We start from the raw sequence: 19,412 nt of genomic DNA, 5'->3' as shown, positions 1-19,412 counted from the left end.
AACACACACACACAAACACATCAGTTCTAGCATTGCTAACTTGACAGCGAAGTTGGAACTTTATCAAAACAAAATACAGTGACACAAACATCAGTGCGCCCGCCTCTGTGTTACTGTTAGAACTGAAGTACAAAGCCTATAATTTACATCATAAATAATTTAGCATTCAGATATGTTACATCGCAAATATGGAAATATTGTTGAATATTTGGATTAGTGCCAAATGAGAGAAGTAGGATGCACGAGCACAAAGCTCAATTTCGCAAACAGTTGAGTGCACAAGTCTTTGTCAGTCTGTGAGAGACACATTCAGAGTCAACACACGGTCACTAGCTGTGTCCGAAATCACTCACTCGTTCACTCATTCACTCATTCACTAATCCCTGTATAGTGTATGGCAGTTGAGTTCACTATTTCAGGAAGGAGTGAACAAATAAGTGAACGGATTCGGACAGTGACGTATACACTGCGCATGAGACTTGGAACTGTTGCAAAAATATCGTCATATGTACTTTTATACCTTTTATACCTCATATGTACTTTTATGTACCTTATTTTAGAAAATAATATTAATAGCAATAATACTCAAAATTACTTTATATTGCAATTATGCATACCTCTGCATCAGCTTTGTGGTTTCATTGATGGTATATAATAAATTTTTTGTAACGCTTTTATGTTCATAATCATTAAATGCTATTAAAATACTGAGAACAAAAATAAACACACATTAATACATGTTCATAATATTATGTATTTATTATTTTTAGTATCTTGACACTCGCTCAAGCAGCATTTTGAGCTCAGATAAGATGGTTGTAGAGCACCCTCAGGCGACCGTTAATTTTACATCAGAATGAATACGCTACTGTGATTAACGAACATTTTTAAAATATCCACCAAATTATTTTTGTAAGTTAACAACAATGCCACCTCAGTAAATGAGTAAAATATTAAACTGAGTTATTGCCTACATAACATGTTTTAATATAAATAATGTATGGAAAAAACGTTAAAACAGAAATAATAAAGATGTAAACGGCATCTCTCATTCAAACTCACTCGCTCCCGCTCTCGCTTCCAGCTCGACACTACTCCACGTTGGATTGTGGGAAATAGTGCTTCAGCGAGTGTACATCGGTTGTACACTCGAAATCAGAATGAATTGTGGGTAAAAAGTAGTGGACGAATGTAGGGAATGAAGTCGTTCACTCAGAATTCGGACAGCACTACAAAATTGCTGACACCCGATATAGTGCACTATATAGTGCATAGGGAGCGGTTTCGGACACAGCCACTGTCTAGTGGTCTTTGTTTTCAAGTGCGCAACTCACGGCATTCACTGTTCTTCTGCTGGCGGCTGGTTATCAAACAGCGTTGCGTTGCTGCGGGCGCCCCCTTCTGGACTGGGGGTGAATTGCCTGTATTCGTTGTAAGGCCTCATACACCGAACCAAGGTGTCCGTACCGTGACGGTTCAGTAAGAATACATTTATCGTTCCACCCCTTATATACACGCTTACAATATTACATACATACAATATTACACACACAAACATATATATCTTAGTATATACAAGTATATGTGTATGTATATGTGTGTGTATATATATATATAGATTTTGTCCTTTTTTTTAATTTTTCTTTATGCCTATATGGCATGACCACTGTGATCATCTGACTTCTTGTATTTCATCAGGTATCACCTATAACTGTATCAGGAATATTTATTTTTGATATCTTTACATTATTTTGTGCCCATTTATTAATATAGTCTATATATTTAAATGTACTTTACTGTTGTTTTTGGACCTCACATTTGTTGAATTATATACCTTATCAGAAAACAAAAAATGTAAAAAAATAAATAAATAAATAAATAAATAAATAAATGTAATTATACAAAAGATAGTAAAGAAAGAAAATATATTCTAAATGTTTTACAAACTCATTGGCTCATGGATAAAAATTGTAAAGTGTCTCACCATTGCTGTCTTTGATGTCCACGGTGGCTTGTGCCTCCAACAGCAGAGACAAGATCACTAGTGCCACCAATAACAGCATCATGAAAAAGATCAAAAAAAGAAGAACAAAAAAAAAACACTCAAAAAAAACAAAAAAAACCACATCCAAATAAATAAAAAAAGCTACCTAGACCCCTAAGATTATCTAATTTTTCCATCTGTTGTGATGGAGGGAAATGTTTGGCCGGTCTGGCGATATTTCTGTCACAGGGTTTAATTGAGCACAACACTGTGATCAGTCCTGACGGCACAGCTAGAGCTCACTGCCCAATTAGCAGACAGATCTCTGCTTTCACAGTCACTTCATGACTGGGAATGGTCCAGCTTCTAAAATATGCATGTGTTTGAGGGAACAGACGACTTAAGAATAAATAAAAGAACATTTCTTAACATTAAAAGAATTGAACTCAACCAATGTGGATTACTCCTAATAAAGCTGCTTCTTCTTCATACATAAATAAGTCATGGTCCTAAATGTAATAAATATTGTGCTGTCCGAGACAGATCTAGAGATAATTTATATTGAAGAGATTGTTATTGTAAGTGAAAGAGCTGAACTTACAGGATTATTATTTCCCAAATCTGTGATAAGTATGCTTAGCAGTTACTAATCTATGGGACAATATGTGGTCATGTAGTTGGCAAACCTTTGAACATCCTCACACTCAGTTCTAGGAATGGCTATTAAAATGTGTCAGTGCAGCTAATAAGTATATAGCTCCCTAGATTAAGCTGACTTTTCCTTGCAGTCTCAGATTGTTTCCTGGGTCTCAAACTGAATCTGGTGGAGCCGCGCAAATCCCAACAAAGCACTTCTGTCTGCGGTAGATAAATATATAATTTGTATTAAAAATGTATCACAGGAAGAGAATACCAAGATTTCTTTAGACGTACATTTCCCCCCCTAAAAATCACCCCCTCACAGTTGTCATGGAGGGCAAAATTATCTATATAGACCAAAACCACTTTTTGTACCAGGCTGTAAAAAGTACAGACAGACGTACAGAACATATCAGATTACTGTTTTTCTGTTTGCTGAATTTAGTTTTATGTTGTTTTTATCATCACTGCTGGGTATTTGAACACTGGTGATAAGCTCATGTTTTTACTTAATGATATTTTTTGACTGTAAGGTTGGGGAGGTTATTAAAGTTATCAAAAAGAAAAGTAGGGCAGGGACTTGGTTCTAACCATCAGACATGACTGGATGGTTGCATATCTGAATTAAATCATTTTTATCAAATACAAAATCTTTTTCTTGACAACTTGCTTTACTGGTTATAAGCACAACTCTACAAAAAATATACACAGAGCAGTTTCAACCCCAGACAATATTTCCCAAAGCATCTATCCAGCTTTTTTAAGAGTTAAGCTTTGGGTCTGTGGCTTTCTCTAATAGACTGCACTTTGATTTCAAACAGTGCTGGTAGCTCAAAGCAGAAAGGAACCATGGGAGGACTCATGGGGAAACCAATCAAACCATGTCACATTGCTTTTAACTAATGCCGAGATATACAGTGGGGAAAATATTTATTTGATCTCTTGCTGATTTTATAGGTTTGCCCACTTACAAAGAAATAAAGGGTCTTTAATTTTAAAGGACAGAAACTGATTTGCATTTCAGTGAGTGAAATAAGTATTTTATCCCAACCAACCACCAAGACTTCTGGCTTTCACGGATTGGTTATGTGCCCATGTGGAACACCGATTAGTCCTGCCACTTTACGAAGTTACTCCTAATGTCAGCTCATTAAGACATCTGTCCACACAATCTGTATCTTCCATTCCAACCTCTCTCACCACCATGGGCAAGACCAAAGAGCTATCTAAGGATGTCAGAGACAATACAGTAGATCTGCAAAAGGATTGAATGGGCTACAAGACCATCAGCAAGAAGCTTGGTGAGAAGGAGACAACTGTTGGTGCGATTATTTGAAAATGGAAGAAATACAAAACAACCATCAATCGGCCTTGGTCTGTAGCTCTGCGTAAGATCTTGCCTCATGGGGTAAGGATGATCATGAGAAAGGTGAGGAATCAGCACTGAACTACACGGGAGGAGCTTGTTAATGATCTTAAGGCAGTTGGGACCACAGTCACCAAGCAAACCATTGGTAACACACAGCGCCGCAATGGACTGAAATCCTGCAGCGCCCGCAAAGTCCTCCTGCTCAAGAAGGCACATATACAGACCCATTTAAAGTTTGCCAAAGAATATCTAAATGATTCAGAGAAGGCTTGTAGTCGGGGAGCCAAAGTCTCAAAAGCTCAATAAAATGGGTTGAACCTGACATGGTCTGCCATACATTTTATTTGTGTTTTTTCTGTTAACTTTGACCCTAAGAACCAATAATTGGAGGGGTCTGCTCTGCGGTAAATATCGCGAAAAAAAAATTGTGGCCAATTTTAGTGTATGCAACCCTTATTTTTTATCAGAAAAATGTGAAAAATGATTTTTTTCCTCAAATCCTCAGTGAGTTTGGTAGGCTGTCAATAAATTGCATTCCAGATACACCGAACACATGTGCTGACAACATCCACTGAAAAAATAACTCTTAAAACAAAAAACATTTCTACTTGATTTTTGCATCAATTTAATGCAAAATGAAATTAGGTGTTTTTCTCCTCACTTTTTTCCCAATATTTTCATCTTTACTGTCATTGGCAATCAACTATTCCCCCCCAAGTTATGACATCATTCAATAGGTCATTCTTTTCACCAAACAGTTAGAATCATTCCACAGAAAAAATCATAAAAATCCAACCAAAATCAATGGATCTGTGATGATTTCACTAATAGTTCATCAGCAGGCTCAGAACCTCAATAGAATTGAAGTATACTCTTAAAATTCCGAAAGACATGCTGGATATTTAACATCATGGCACACTTACGCACACACACATGATCTTAGTAATTTGAATGAGTTTGTTTGGAACAACCAACCAACGGTAACCAACGGTTACCAACTGACTTCGAATCTGCCTCATCGTTGTCTGTGGTAATGACAGTGACTTTTAGTGAATACCGGTAGGTCTGCCCCAGCATTTTTGGACCAAAATAATGGTAATATGGATAATTGTAATGATAATTTACTGAAATGACCACACGCATTTTCAAAACAAGTATATTTCTGATGATTTCCTCATCCCAAATGTATCCCTGGTCGCATCAGCATTCATTTCTCTACTAGTTTACTTAGCTAGCTTAGCAGTTTTAGCATAATTTCTGTGGTTCCTTTAAAACGTCCATAACTCCTCACAGGAAGGGGGTAGAGACTTACTTTTTTTTTTTAAATGCTCAGAACAAGTGTTAATTTCGTAGACACTAAATTTGTTTCATTATTTCATCAACGACATTTTTTTGCAATCATTGACATTGATGAAAGTGTCAGTAAATTTTCCTCATAGTTGTCGTCATTTAAAGCTGGTTTTTATTTAGTTATCGTCTGGTTTTTGTCTGTGAAAATTTTTTATGTCACTGCAGTTAAATCTATGTCTGTACTGCATGTTCAACTTTAAAAATGATTCATATTAACAGGTTAATTAATAGATGTTTTTCCTCTCCTTCCGAGTATATATGGGTTTGGAAATTTTTGAGAAATTCAAAATAAAACCATTACAAAATAAAATCTTAATTCATATACCAAAAACAAAAAAAAAACTAAAACAAAAAAAATTAATAAAACTAAAATGGCATTTTAGTCAAAAGACTATGACTAAAGACCTAAAAGCTAAAATTAAAACATTGCTGTCAAAAAGTGAACACTGGGTCTCAGAATCTTATGCTTAACGAGAGGTATGTGTCCTATAATGTCCATTTTGTCTGCTCGAAACCGGAAGTTGAGAAATTGCAAAATTTTAAAACTGGACTTGCTAGGTAAAGAAATAGATATGAGAATAAATGCTGCTTCAGGGGATACTTTTGGAGTGAGGAATCATTAGAAATAGCTGGTGTGGTCCTTGAAGTGTTTTTCATGTCAGACAGATAGCAGGCCATTAAGGATAACTAAAGGCTGCACTACATTGTTAATACTTAATACGAACACATACAAAAGAGTTCTGTAGGATGTAAAACAAGGGAACACTTATATATTTATGCATAGTTTTTTTTGTATATAGTACTGTACAGTATAGAGAGTGAGTTGATTTGTCAAAAAGTAGGTTAGCTTGAGTAGTGTCAAACATCTTCGATTTTCTCTTTCACGTGAATGCACAATATTCCCATTTGCAGATTTGGGTTCTGATCTTATTGGGTTTGCTGTGGAGGAAGGTTAGCGAGAGAGAAGGCAGCAGGGGGAGGATTGGAAAGGACAGTAAAGAGAGTGGATTGGAGAGGAGAGTGGCGGATTTAGAACAAGAAGAGAAGAGAGAATGAGAAGAAAAGAGGTGAAGAGGACAGGGTTGGACTGAACAAGAGAGAAGAATAGTGGAGGAAAAAAAGGAGTGTAGTGAATGAGGTGACCAGGAAAGAGAGAGTGGAGTGGAGAGGTATGGAGAGGAAGGAATTGATGAGATCGGATGAGAAGAAAGAGGAAGAGGGAGAATAGTGGATAGGAGTAGAAGAAAGGAGAAGAGTGAGAGGATAGGAGAGGAGGGGGGGGAAGGGAGAAAAAGGGGAAGGGGGGGGAAGGGGAGAGGAGAATAGAGGAGTGAATAGTACAGGACGATGGATATTGAACAAGAGCACTAGCGAATATTGATGAGGAGTGAAATGGAAGTAGGAGGAGTACAATGCTATGGGAGAGGGGAGAAAGAAGGGAAGATGAGAAGATTAACCCTCTGGAGTCTAAAGGGTAATTTTTGGGCCTGGAGAAGTTTGTCAATGCCCTGACATTGGTGCTTTTGTTTGTCAGTTTGCGTACTAAATATCTACATGGGCTTAAAGTCTAATCTACACTGTAAATCGCACACCGTGGCCCTTAATAATATGTGAGGGCGCATAGTCGGTACATGATGGTGTTTTTTAAGAAAAAAAAATGTTAGGCATGGTTATTGAAAGAACTAACTTAGAAAATGTGTCCAATCACTTGAATAGGCAAATAAAACACATACAGGAAATTAGTTCCCAGGAATTTTGAGAACTGGAGCATAGAATTTTTTTTGTTCTAAATGATGTGAAACATCATACTTGTTACTCACGTACAGAAAACATATATTGACTTTAAATTTCTAAGACACTGTTGTTGGGAAAAGGCGATGCGAGGAGGCTCGAACTATCATGAATTCACACTGAAGAAGCAAGGGCCTGCATAATGAGGCTGCATCATGAGCCATTCAGTCAGCTGTGTCACTGAGAGGAGAGTTACAAGAACCAATTAGGACAAAATAATGTAGATAAGGTTTTGTTTGTAGTTTATTTAGAATATATTTAAGTATCCCACAACATAATTTAATATTCTCGTTGTGAAGTGCAGTTAAATCAGTGTTAGTAGGAAAAAGCAAAGCGTGACATTTCAACTTAATTTTTGCATCATTACTCCAGTCACACAATCCTCAAAAATCCTTTTTAACAATCTTCTTTTCTACAAAAAAACATTGTATTGTTATTACATATTATTATTTGAGTATTATTATTATTATTAATGTTGACACTAATGAGCCTTTCATCACTGTGGTGTATTTGATAGAGAGTTTATTCTGTGAACAGAGGAGAGAGATTAGAAAAAAGAGTGAAGATGACCTGTTTTACTGGACAACAAGAGAGAATAATAGTGGGTTAAGGATTATGGATTGACCCGTAAAGCAATGCGTTTATGGAGAGGTCTGTACTAGGAGTTTATGTAATCGATAGAATAAGAGGGAAGAGGAGAATGTGAGAGGATATAATAGGCGAAGATTGTAATATTATATGAAGGAAAGAATAGTTGGCAAACTCACTTGTGTTGTAGAGAGAAAGAGAGTGCATAGATTACAGCGGATTTGTATTCAACAAGAGAGAAGAGTGAGTGAGTGCAGGGATAAGACAACAGTTGGATATGATAAGGTGAAGAGGGGAATCAAGGCTCTGGACTGAGAATGGTATTTTTTTGTCCTGACAAGTTTTTCATGCCCTGAAATTGGTGCTTTTTTCAAGTTCTTAGAATATCTAAATGGCTAAAGTCTAATCCCACGGTAATCAGCACAAACTGAGGCTAGAATGAATATCGTGGGGCCGCATGTATGTAACATTGTGTTTTTAAGAAAAAAAATTTTTGCCTGTGTTAGTGAAAAACGAAAAAAATGTTAAATCACTTGAATAAGGGCAATAAAAAACACATACAGAAAATTGGTTTCCAGGAATTTTGAGGAATGGAGCATTTAGACTAGAATTTTTTTTTCTAAATGATGTGAAACATCATACTTGTTTACTCACGTACAGAAAAACAATATATTGATTTAAATTTCTAAGACACTGTTTGTTGGTAAAAGTCATATGCGAGTAGGCGTCAACTATCATGAATTCACACCTGAGAAGACAAGAGGCCTGCATAATTGAGGCTGCATAATGAGCCATTCAGTCAGCTGTGTCACTGAGAGGATGAGTTACAAGAAGAATGTGAGGACAAAAAAAATGTATATAAGTTTATGTTTGTAGTTTATTTAGAATATATTTAATATCCCACAAACATAATTTAATATTCACGTGTGAGTGCAGTTAAAACAGTTTTGATAGGAAAAATCAAAGCGACTTTCAACTAATTGAATTTTTGCATCATTACTCCAGTCACACAATCCTCGAAAACCCTTTAAACAATCTTATTTTCTACAAAAAAACATTTATTGTTATTATTATCATATATATTATTATTAATATTATTATTAATGTTGAAAAGAGCTGAGAATATTTTGTTTCAGGTTTTTTAGGGGGAATTGGATAAATTGAAAGAACAGCAAATGATTGGTACATTTGTTACAGTTACATTATTGGTACATTTAATATTATACATCAAGCTTTTGGAATGGTATAGTAGTGTATCTTGGTTATTTGAACTTTCATAATATTTCACTTGATTATACATTAGTCAGGAATTATATAGTTGGAAAAAGTCCTAACTAGTAGTAAATGTTTACACGTTATGTGAAAACTAGTACAAGTATATAAATAAATAAAAAGCGACTTACTCATGTTTATGATCTCTGCTGAATAAAGTGCTTCATTCTTTTTTCTGAGGAAATCCAAATCTCAAATCCTCAACCACATCACATCTTTTTGGGATGGTGATTATTGTCTTATTTCTCTCATCGCGAAGCAAAACAGTAAAATAAAAAAAACTGAAGAACAATCTCGTTGCGTTGTTTTCTGTTTTGTGTGCGTATTCAAAAGGCCGCGCGCTTCAGTGAAACATTTGAATCTCAATAGCGCGCTCGGCGCGGGGGCGTGGTCGCATTAGAAGATAATATAGGGAGACGTAAAAAACGGACATCGCGTTGTTTTCATATGGATTACTTTAGCGCAGAATATTTGTTTTCAGCAGCACTTGTTTAGTTTAAAAGTAGAGTTACAGTTCATTTTAATGACGCATTTGTAACTGAAGATCAGCGCAGACAAAGGCTGCAGACAGCACTCCTTGTTTGTTATCTTTATTTTATAAGTGCACAAAGTTTTGTTGTTATTATGTCTGTATACAAAAAAAGGTAGACCCTTACAGATTCGATTGATGTATTGCTCTTATCTGTACGATCAAACTGAAAGTGTAATTTAAGTTCTTTTCGGGGTTATCAGGAGAAAATACCCCAAAACGCGTATACGCGTTAATCGACTCCAGAGGGTTAAACAAGAGAGGAGAAGCGTGGAGAAGAAAGGAGAGGAGGAGAGGGGAGAGGAGTGAACTGAACAGGAGAGGATAAGAGTGACGAGGAGATAACAGGAGAGGAGTGATGTGAATTGGTGAAGAATAAAGGATGGAGCCTGAGTTCTCAACCAAGCAGCTGGAGAGAATACCAACTACGTACCGACCTAATATACTGCTTGCATAATATGTCAGAAAAACAGACAGTGACGCTGGTCCTCTTTCAGAAAACTGACAAATCACGGCTACCCTTCCCTCCTATATGCTGTAACCAACAGAAAGGATGATGTCTCATACAGACTTGACAATCAGCTGAAAGCTCAATGTGACTTTCTGGGGAGGAATCCTTTGTGGCACACACAATGTCGTGCGAAGTACACAAATCGTAAAACTGTTGACCGGAAAAAAGTTGAAAAGCCAGAAGGCACTTCATTTGAAGCAGAACTTAATCCTGAGCCAAACAACAGCAGGCCTAATAAAATAATCACGGATGTCAATGCCACAGCCCATCAAACACAATGTAAAAGTGCTTCATTTGTGGAAGAGCACACACGACCAGGGGGAATAGATCACTCATTTTGATCGCCACTTATGACAGACAGAATGCAGTATGGGAAAAAGCAAACAAACTTGAAGATGAAGAGATACTACACAAGATTCGTGGTCCTGATGGAAAACAGGTGTATTGATATGATTGCTGAGGACTTCCGATACCACAAGGAATGCATGACCAACTACCTGACAAAGCGTCTTCGTTCACAGGAAAAGACTAGTACTGCCACCACTCCATATGATGCTGCACTCAACCAACTCATATCTTGGATAGATGAGCCCCTTTTCAAAGAGAATGCCATATTCTTCGTTACAGCTTTGAGGGATGCATTCCGTAAATACTTGGAAAGCCATGGAGTTCACAATGTTACCTCATATAGATGTCAATCCTTGATTGCCCGCCTTAGAAGGCACTATGAAGTAGGTGGCAATTGTAAAATAATGGTTGTGCCACAGAAAGGATGTTCTAGCCTGATTTGCTCAGCAGAAATGAATGTTGGCTGCATGCTCTCAAAGCTGAAGGAACTTAAGGAGAAAACTGAAGAGGCAGAGTATGAAGAAGAAAGTGATGATGAGTTGACACCAGATGACACCATAGTCTCTTCCTACAACACTGCAAAGAGAATACGGAAGGAGCTCCAGGACCAACGTAAGCAGGCCCTGAAGGAAGCAAGAGAAGCCAGAACAGCTCAAGCCAGTGGAAGTCACCAGATGCCTGGAAGTATGACTGAAGACACGTCACTGCAGCTAGAGATATCATACCTGGAGGCATCCTGAAGAGTGAGCTCTAACCTGTATAACCACCTGGCATGGATGATAACAAATGCATCTCCAGAGTTAGGTGAGGACGGCCGTATGAAAATCAGTCCTAAGCAGCAAGAACAAGTTCTCAACCTTGCCCAGGATGTCTGCCAAGCAGTTGCCAAGATCCCAACACCGAAACACGTTGGGACAGCTTTGCACATCCTTAAGGAAACCAGAAGCAAGTCGACTGTGTCACTCTTAAATAGATTTGGGAACAGCATCAGCTACAAAGCAGCACAGAGATATATTACAACAATGGCAATGGCAGTTGAAGAGCAGACAATCTATGAGGTGGTTCTGAGTATGCAAAAGAAGAACAAAGAGAAGTATGCCAAACTTATCTTGCGGATGGGTGGCTTCCATATTGCTCAGAATTTCCTTGGAGCCATTGGGCATTTGATGCAGTCCACTGGAATCGAAGACACCATGGTCAAAGCTGATGTCTGTCTCCGTGGAACAGCAAACAAAATCATCAGTGGGAAAGACTACTATGCAATGCTGCATGCCCACACTATGGTGTATGCAGCCATGTTTGCCCTACACTGGGAAGCATTTGCCAGATGGTTGGTCGATGAAGAGAAGGACCTGGAGTACATGTGTGTGCTTAGCAACAATGTCCAGCTACTCCTAGATGCCCTGTCAGAAGAGGATGTAGAGAAGGCAACTTCTGCGTGTGCTGATGCAACTGATCAACTTAACCCTCTGGAGTCTAAGGGTATTTTTGGGGCCTGGAGAAGTTTTGTCATGCCCTGACATTTGTGCTTTTTTGAGTTTCTTATAAATATCTAAATGGCCTAAAGTCTAATCTCACTGTAATCAGCAAAAACTGGGCTATAATAATATGTGAGCAGCATGTATGTACATGATTGTGTTTTTAAGAAAAAAAAATGTTATGCGTGGTTAGTGAAAAACTAAAAATGTTAAATCACTGAATAAGGAAATAAAACACATACAGAAAATTGGTTCCCGGGACTTTTGAGAACTGGAGCTTGTAGCCTAAAATTTTTTTTTCTAAATGATGTGAAAATCATCTTATTTACTCACTTACAGAAAACAATATATTGATTTAAATTTTCTAAGACACTTTTTGTTGGTAAAAGTCATATGCGAGTAGGCGTCAACTATCATGAATTCACACCTGAGAAGACAAAGACCTGCATAATGAGCTGCATAATGAGCCATCCAGTAAGCTGTGTCACTGAAAGGGATGAGTTACAAGAAAGAATGTGAGGACAAAATAAATGTATATAATTTTATGTTTGTAGTTTATTTAGAATATATTTAATTATCCCACAACATAATTTAATACTCACTTGTGAGTGCAGTTAAAACAGTTATTAGGAACAATCAAAGCTGACTTTCAAACTGAATTTTTTGCATTTTTTGCATCATACTCCAGTCACACAATCCTTCAGAAATCCTTTTTAACAATCTTATTTTATACAAAAAAAAAAAAAAAAAAAACATTTATTGTTATTATTATCATTATTATTATTATTATTAATGTTGAAAAGAGCTGAGAATATTTTTTTTTCAGGTTTTTTAGGGGGGATAAATTGAAAGAACAGCATTGTTTATTACATTTGTTACAGTTACATTTATTGTTACATTTATATTATTTACATCAAGCTTTTGAATGGTATAGTAGTGTATATTGTTATTGAAACTTCATAATATTTCACTTGATTATACATTTAGTCAGGAATTATAGTTTGGAAAAAGTCTTTGGAAAAAGTCTAACTAGTAAAATGCTTACACGTTATGTGAAAACATACAAGTACAAGTATATAAATAAATAAAAAGAGACTTACTCATGTTTATGATCTCTGCTGAATAAAGTGCTTCATTCTTTTTTTCTGAGGAAATCCTCAACCACATCACATCTTTTTTGGGGTGAATTATGTCTTATTCCTCTCATCGGGAAGCAAACAGTAAAATAAAAACAACTTGAAGAACAGTCTCGCTGCGTTGTCTTCTGTTGTGTGGGCGTATTCAAAAGCCGCGCGCTTCAGTGAAACATTTGAATCTCAATAGCGCGCTCGGCGCGGGGGCGTGGTCGCATTAGAAGATAATGAAGGGAGACGTGAAAAACGGACATCTTTTTGTTTTCATATGGATTACTTTATCACAGAATATTTGTTTTCGGCAGCACTTGTTTAGTTTAAAAGCATACATGTCAGGCTTTCTATAGATATCTCTCTCATGTCTCTGTGTTGAGTATTCACTGAGTTACAGTTCATTTTAATGACGCGTTTGTAACTGAAGATCAGCGCAGACAAAGGCTGCAGACAGCACTCCTTGTTTGTTATATTTATTTAATAAGTGCACAAAGTTTTGTTGTTATTATGTCTGTATACAAAAAAAAGTAGACCCTTTACAGATTCGATTGATGTATTGCTCTTATCTGTACGATCAAAACTGAAAGTGTAATTTAAGTTCTTTTCGGGGTTATCAGGAGAAAATACCCCAAAACGCGTATACGCGTTAATCGACTTCAGAGGGTTAAAAAGCTGACATGTTTGATGGCTGAGTTTGATGAAGCACGTACCTCACCTACCACAAAGTTATGGCTAATGTACATGGATATGGTGATGATTCTTAGACAGTTCATCCATGCTGAGCATGCAGGTCTGTGGGAAGAACACCTGGCTGAAGTGGAAAAGATGTTACCATACCTTGTAGCTGCTGGCCACTACAAGTATGTATCCTGCCTGCCCCACTACCTAGAAGCTATGAGAAGCTTGCCTACACTGGCTCCAAACATCTATAGGGAATTCAAGGATGGGAAGTTCACTGTACGTCAAACAGAAGGACGGTTCAATGGTGTCTGGACAGACATGTCACTTGAGAAAACCTACAACCGTGATGCCAAGACAAAACTCTTCACTGGCATCAGTCAGCAGCCAGCGGCCATGGAGAAATACTTGAAAGCTCTTCCAGTTCTGACAGCTGTGTCAGAGCAGACAAAGGCTATGGCACACCTGGATACAGATGACACCAAACACCACAAGGACAAGGATAGCCAAGGTGCAAAGGAGGCAGAAGGTGTAAGGAAAATTACAGATGTCATCAACAACCAGATGATCAATCCTTTCACATGTGAAGAACAGGAGCTGATCAACATTTCAACAGGCCACAAAGCCACATCTGCTGACTTGATCTGTGCTCGTGAAAAAGGACTGGAGGCACTGGCAGCAGCAAGAAGAACAGACAGTGAGAAAGTAGCCAAAATTAAACTTTCAAACTTTGCAGCAAAGCCAAAGAAGTCAATGTCCATGGCATTCAAAGCCAAAAAGGTCTATGAGGAGGAGAGTGCAGTTGTCCGGAACCTGTACTTTGTTCACGACTTAGAGGAAGACAGGAAGGTGGAAGTGTTTGGCCATGAATGGACAAGTTGCCCAGCCTCCCAGTTTGAGCCAGATCCGTCCCTTGACCAAAGTTATGCAATGCGTAAAGGAAACAAGGCAGACTACCTGGCTGCAATCAAGACAGCCCTTGGCAGCTCATGGGGGGAAGTGGACAAACTACCGCCGTCTGACAAGCCTGTTGTAATGGTAGTAGATGCCATGGCATTCATTCAACGTTACCAACATCTTGGGAGCAGCACCTTCCATGAACTGCAAGGAAAGTACCTGAGGCAGCTCCTTGGAATCCTCCCAGACTAGTGTGACTGCATCCACTTTGTTGGTGATCGATATGATGTCTCCCCTGCTGAAAGTCTGAAAGGTGAGGAACGAGAGAAGAGGATGAAGACCTGCCCCAGCAAAATGAAGGAGTACAAGCCACATGATACTCTCCCTATACCTGAATGGAAAGGCTTCATTCACAATCCACTGAATAAAGCTAATCTGTTGAACTACATGGGGCAAGCATGGGCAGCTCAGAACAAGTCACTTCCTGCAGGATGCACACTTATTCTTGGAGGAATCTTTTGTGATCCTGGTCGCACTGTCCTCTTGTCAGCAGATTGTCAGGTTGAGCTTCCAGAACTTTCCTGTGAGAAACATGAGGAGGCTGATACCAGGATGTTTGCTCACATTGCTGTGATGGCCTGTTGGTCAGGCCTGTTTCCTTGTGTCTGGTATGTTCTCTGTTGCAGGGGGCGTGGCTATCATTTGTCAGCAAGATTGGGGACACCTGGGCCCAGGTGTTTCACGCCTTTATAAACCTACCATTCTTTGTTAGGGGAGAGAGCCCTTCTCTCCCGTGCACTAATTGTTTTGTTCATGCAACACGCAACAGTATACGGTCCATTCATCCAAACATGCACCTCATTCTACTGACTTTACTGATTCTCACACGTCACTGTTGTATTATGTTATGTTAGTTGTTGTATCTGTGTTTTTGTTTAGTTAATAAATTTCATTTTTGTGGGTTAAAACTGCGTCCTTCTATTTTTGTCATGGATTTAGAGCCAGGTCATGACAAAGTGGGGGCTCATCCGTTGGTTTTGATCCGTTATATCGCTTAATTGTTATTTTATTAAGTTATGGAGTGGGTGTCGTATTGTTTCTGTCTTTGTTTTGCGATGTCGGGTCAGAATATTGTGTATAGTGTGTCGTCATACGTGACGTCAGCTGATGGTGAGGATTCATTGTTGCTTCGATCAGGTGTTGGAATCCTAAGGTGACAAAGTGGCTTTGTTTGAAGCGGACGCAGTTTTGAAACTTTGTGTGCGGTGAGTTTGGTTTTTTCTCTCTCTCTCTCTCTCTCTCTTTTTCTCGACTTTGGTGCGCAACAATTCAGGTAAGTGTATGACTGTGTTACTGAGTATTCATTGGCTGCAATCGGTGTCCCTGTTAGGTGTAGTGGCGTTGCCCTTTTGGATTTTTGCTGGGCTGGGGTTGGTAGTGTTGTGGTGAAGGCGGTTAGAGCAATTGTCTCAGGTGCACATCCGTGGTCTGGGGCGAGTCGCCAGGTTCTGGTTGCTTGTCCTGTCCATCGGGCGTTGGTGCTTAAATGCCCACCGCCGGTAACTGCATGAAGAGAAAGGTTTTAGTTTAGGTAGGTAGCTTTTGGGGGCTGAGTTAGCTAGGGGGACATCCTTTGCTTTTAGATCTTGGCCGCTGTGTGCTTTGAGTCATACACCTGCTGAGCTGTTTCGCGCATTTTGATAATGTCGATTGTGGAGGAATTTATTGCTTGTCCGTCAAAAGAGGCGTTTGAGCAATGTACAAAAGAGCAGTTGCTGCAGTTAGCAGACTACTATCAAGTTGAGGTTAGTAGCAGTTCTAAAAAATAAAAAATAAAAGGCAGTGTAAAGAGTAAATTGGTTGAACAGAAAATTTTGGTGGAAAGAAAAATCGGCTGCTTCGTCTTTTGCGCCTGTATCAATGGAGGGATTGAGTTTTGCAGAGAGGAAAGAACTTTTTATGTTGCAAATAGAATATGATAAATATAAAGTGAATGCCACAATCGAGAAAGATTTGGCTGTGGAAAAGTTGCGTCAGCAAACTGAGCAAACGCGCTTGGATTTGGAACATCAACTCGAGGTGATTCGCGAGGGTAAAAGTACATCTCGACCTGGAGTGCATCTGGAGTTAGCGTCAGATCCTCAGCAGCTTAGCTCTGATTTTGATGTGTTGGGAAATTTGCGACTGGTGCCTAAGTTTTCGGAGAGTGATCCAGATTCTTTTTTTCTGCTATTTGAAAGGGTTGCAGATGCACGTAACTGGCCGGCCGCAGCTCGTGCTTTGATGCTTCAATGCGTGTTAACTGGTAAAGCTCAAGAGGCCTATTCAGCAGTAACTGCGGCAGATAGTCAAGATTATGCAAAGGTGAAAGCTGCCGTGTTGAAGGCTTATGAACGCGTTCCAGAATATTACAGACAAAGATTTAGATCTTGGAAAAAAGGTCCAAAGCAGAGCCATCTAGAATTTGTGCGGGATTTAACCACTTGCTTTTCACGATGGTGTGTGTCTGCTGAGGTCACTGATTTTGAGAGTTTATGGGAACTCGTTATATTGGAACAGTTTAAAGACTCAGTTCCCGAACGTGTTGCCGTATATATCAGTGAGCAAAAGGCAAAAACTGCGGCTGAAGCAGCTGCTCTGGCTGATGATTTTGTGTTGATACATAAACATGCATTTGTTGAACACACAGGGTTCCAACGAATTATATAGGGACTGGGATGAATACAATGCTTGATGTTTCGTCTCGTACAAATAGAGTTTTTCAGTCCGACGGGGGTGGTGGTTCACGTGAAGCGGAAAAACATTGCAACTATTGTCATAAACGCGGTCATTGGGAGGCTGACTGCTACATGCTTAAGGCTCATAAGACAAAATTTGTTCCAGTTTCTCAGGTGAAAGGCGCGGGCTTGGCTGTGCCTGGAAATCTGACCACCGGAGATTCGGGTTACCCTGTAAACAGCTCGTGTTCAGCTGCTATGAAATCTTATTTGCCGTTTGTGAGAAGGGGTTATGTGAATATGGTTGGCAGTGAGGTAAAAGTGCCGGTGAATATTTTGAGGGACAAGGGAGCATTTGATTCATTTATTCAGGCAGGCGTGTTACCTTTATCCACAGAGTCTGAGAGTCTGCCAATTGAGGGAGTCTCTTTGATTCTCGGTAACAAGTTGGCGGGTACTCGGGTTTGGCCTGATGTTATTCCGCCCATTGTTGCCGAGTCTGTGCCGCGGTTGAGGCAAGATCCTGATGAATGCCAACGGGATTTTCCTGAGGCATTTGCAGCCTGCGCTGTAACCAACACTGAGCATGAATCTGTTTTTCACACTGGTAAATGTTTAAAAAAGTTGTCATTGCCTTTGGCCGATTTCCCTGTATCTCTGTCCCATAGTGAGTTGGTGGCAGAGCAGCAATTGATCCTTCACTGACAGGGTTGTATGATCAGGTTAGGCCTGACGGGGAGGTCGAGGACAGCGCCTGTGGATATTTTCTGCAGAATTCTCTGTTGGTGAGAAAATGGACTTCGCACAGGGGTAATGTTGGTTGGGGATCCTATCTTCCAGCTTGTTCTACCAGCTAAGCTTAGGCAGTCAGTGTTAAAAATTGCACACAATGAGTCGGGACACTCTGGTGTAAAAAAGACATATGATCGTTTGTTGAGACATTTTTTTGGCCTTGTTTAAAAAGAGATGTTTCCTTATATATTAAAACGTGTCATACGTGTCAGCTGACAGACAAGCCTAACCAAGTTTTGAAATCTGCCCCACTGTATCCCATTCCTGCTGTTAGTCAGCCATTCGAGCATTTGATTATCGACTGTGTTGGCCCTTTACCGCGATCAAAGTCTGGCGCTGTCTATTTATTAACGGTGATGTGTCAGAGCACCCGCTATCCAACCGCATATCCATTGCGCACTATTTCAGCCAGGTCAGTAGTTCGTGCTCTTTCTCAGTTTATTTCAATTTTTGGTATTCCGAAAATAGTTCAATCTGACCGAGGGTCAAATTTCTGTTCTCATGTGTTTGCGCAAGTTTTAAAACAACTTCGAGTTCAACACAATCAAGCCTCGGCCTATCATGCACAGAGTCAGGGGGCATTGGAACGCTTTCATCAGTCATTGAAATCACTTCTCCGTTCATACTGCACTGAGTTGGGTAGGGATTGGGAAGAGGGGTTACCATGGTTAATGTTGTTGGCCAGAGAGGTAAACGCAAGAAAAAGCCTTGGGTTTAGCCCAAATGAACTTGTATTTTCCCACACTGTTCGTGGTCCATTGGCTGCACTGGCCGACCATTGGAGGGAGACAGAGCCTCCTAAGAACTTAATTGACTTTGTGAATTGTTTTCGCCATCGTCTGTATACTGCAGGCAACTTGGCTAAAGAGAAGTTGACTTCAACACAGGTGAAAATGAAGTCCTGGTATGATAGGAATACAGAACGGAGAGTTTTTAATCCAGGTGACCAGGTGCTTGCTTTGTTCCCTATTATCCAGTTGCCATTCCAAGCCAAATTTGCAGGACCTTATATGGTGGTGAAACAAGTGACGGAGCAAAATTATGTGATTGCTACACCGGATCGCAGGAAGAGCACACAGCTTTGTCATGTGAATATGTTAAAACCCTATTATTCCCGCATGCCCCAGCCGTCGTTGTGTTGCGCCCCATCAAGTGTGGAAGGTTCTAGGTCAGAGTGTGTGTCTGAGATCACGTTGGGGGATTCTATTCCTGGGGAACAGGATTATGACTGCGGTATGCCAGAGCAACAATTGTGGGTTGGGTGTTTTAAGAACTCTGAGGCCCTAGCTAATATGGAAAAGTTGTTGGCTCATTTGTCTGCGCCGAGTTCAACAGAGTTGGC

At 39.4% G+C, this 19,412-nt stretch overlaps 1 protein-coding gene across 1 annotated transcript in view; it reads right to left on the bottom strand.

Annotated features, from left to right (window-relative positions):
- LOC109080990 (caskin-2-like) overlaps nucleotides 1-2,043 on the bottom strand; it is a 39,211-nt gene extending 37,168 nt beyond the window's left edge. Inside the window, exon 1 of the mRNA XM_042732078.1 lies at nucleotides 1,985-2,043. The gene's annotated coding sequence lies outside the window, so the exon portion shown is untranslated. The remainder of the gene's footprint in view (nucleotides 1-1,984) is intronic.
- Nucleotides 2,044-19,412: the final 17,369 nt, after the last annotated feature.

This window comes from Cyprinus carpio, chromosome B10, assembly GCF_018340385.1.
Source record: "Cyprinus carpio isolate SPL01 chromosome B10, ASM1834038v1, whole genome shotgun sequence".
Classification (NCBI taxonomy): Eukaryota; Metazoa; Chordata; class Actinopteri; order Cypriniformes; family Cyprinidae; genus Cyprinus; species Cyprinus carpio.
This window is presented reverse-complemented; position numbering and strand designations above follow the sequence as displayed.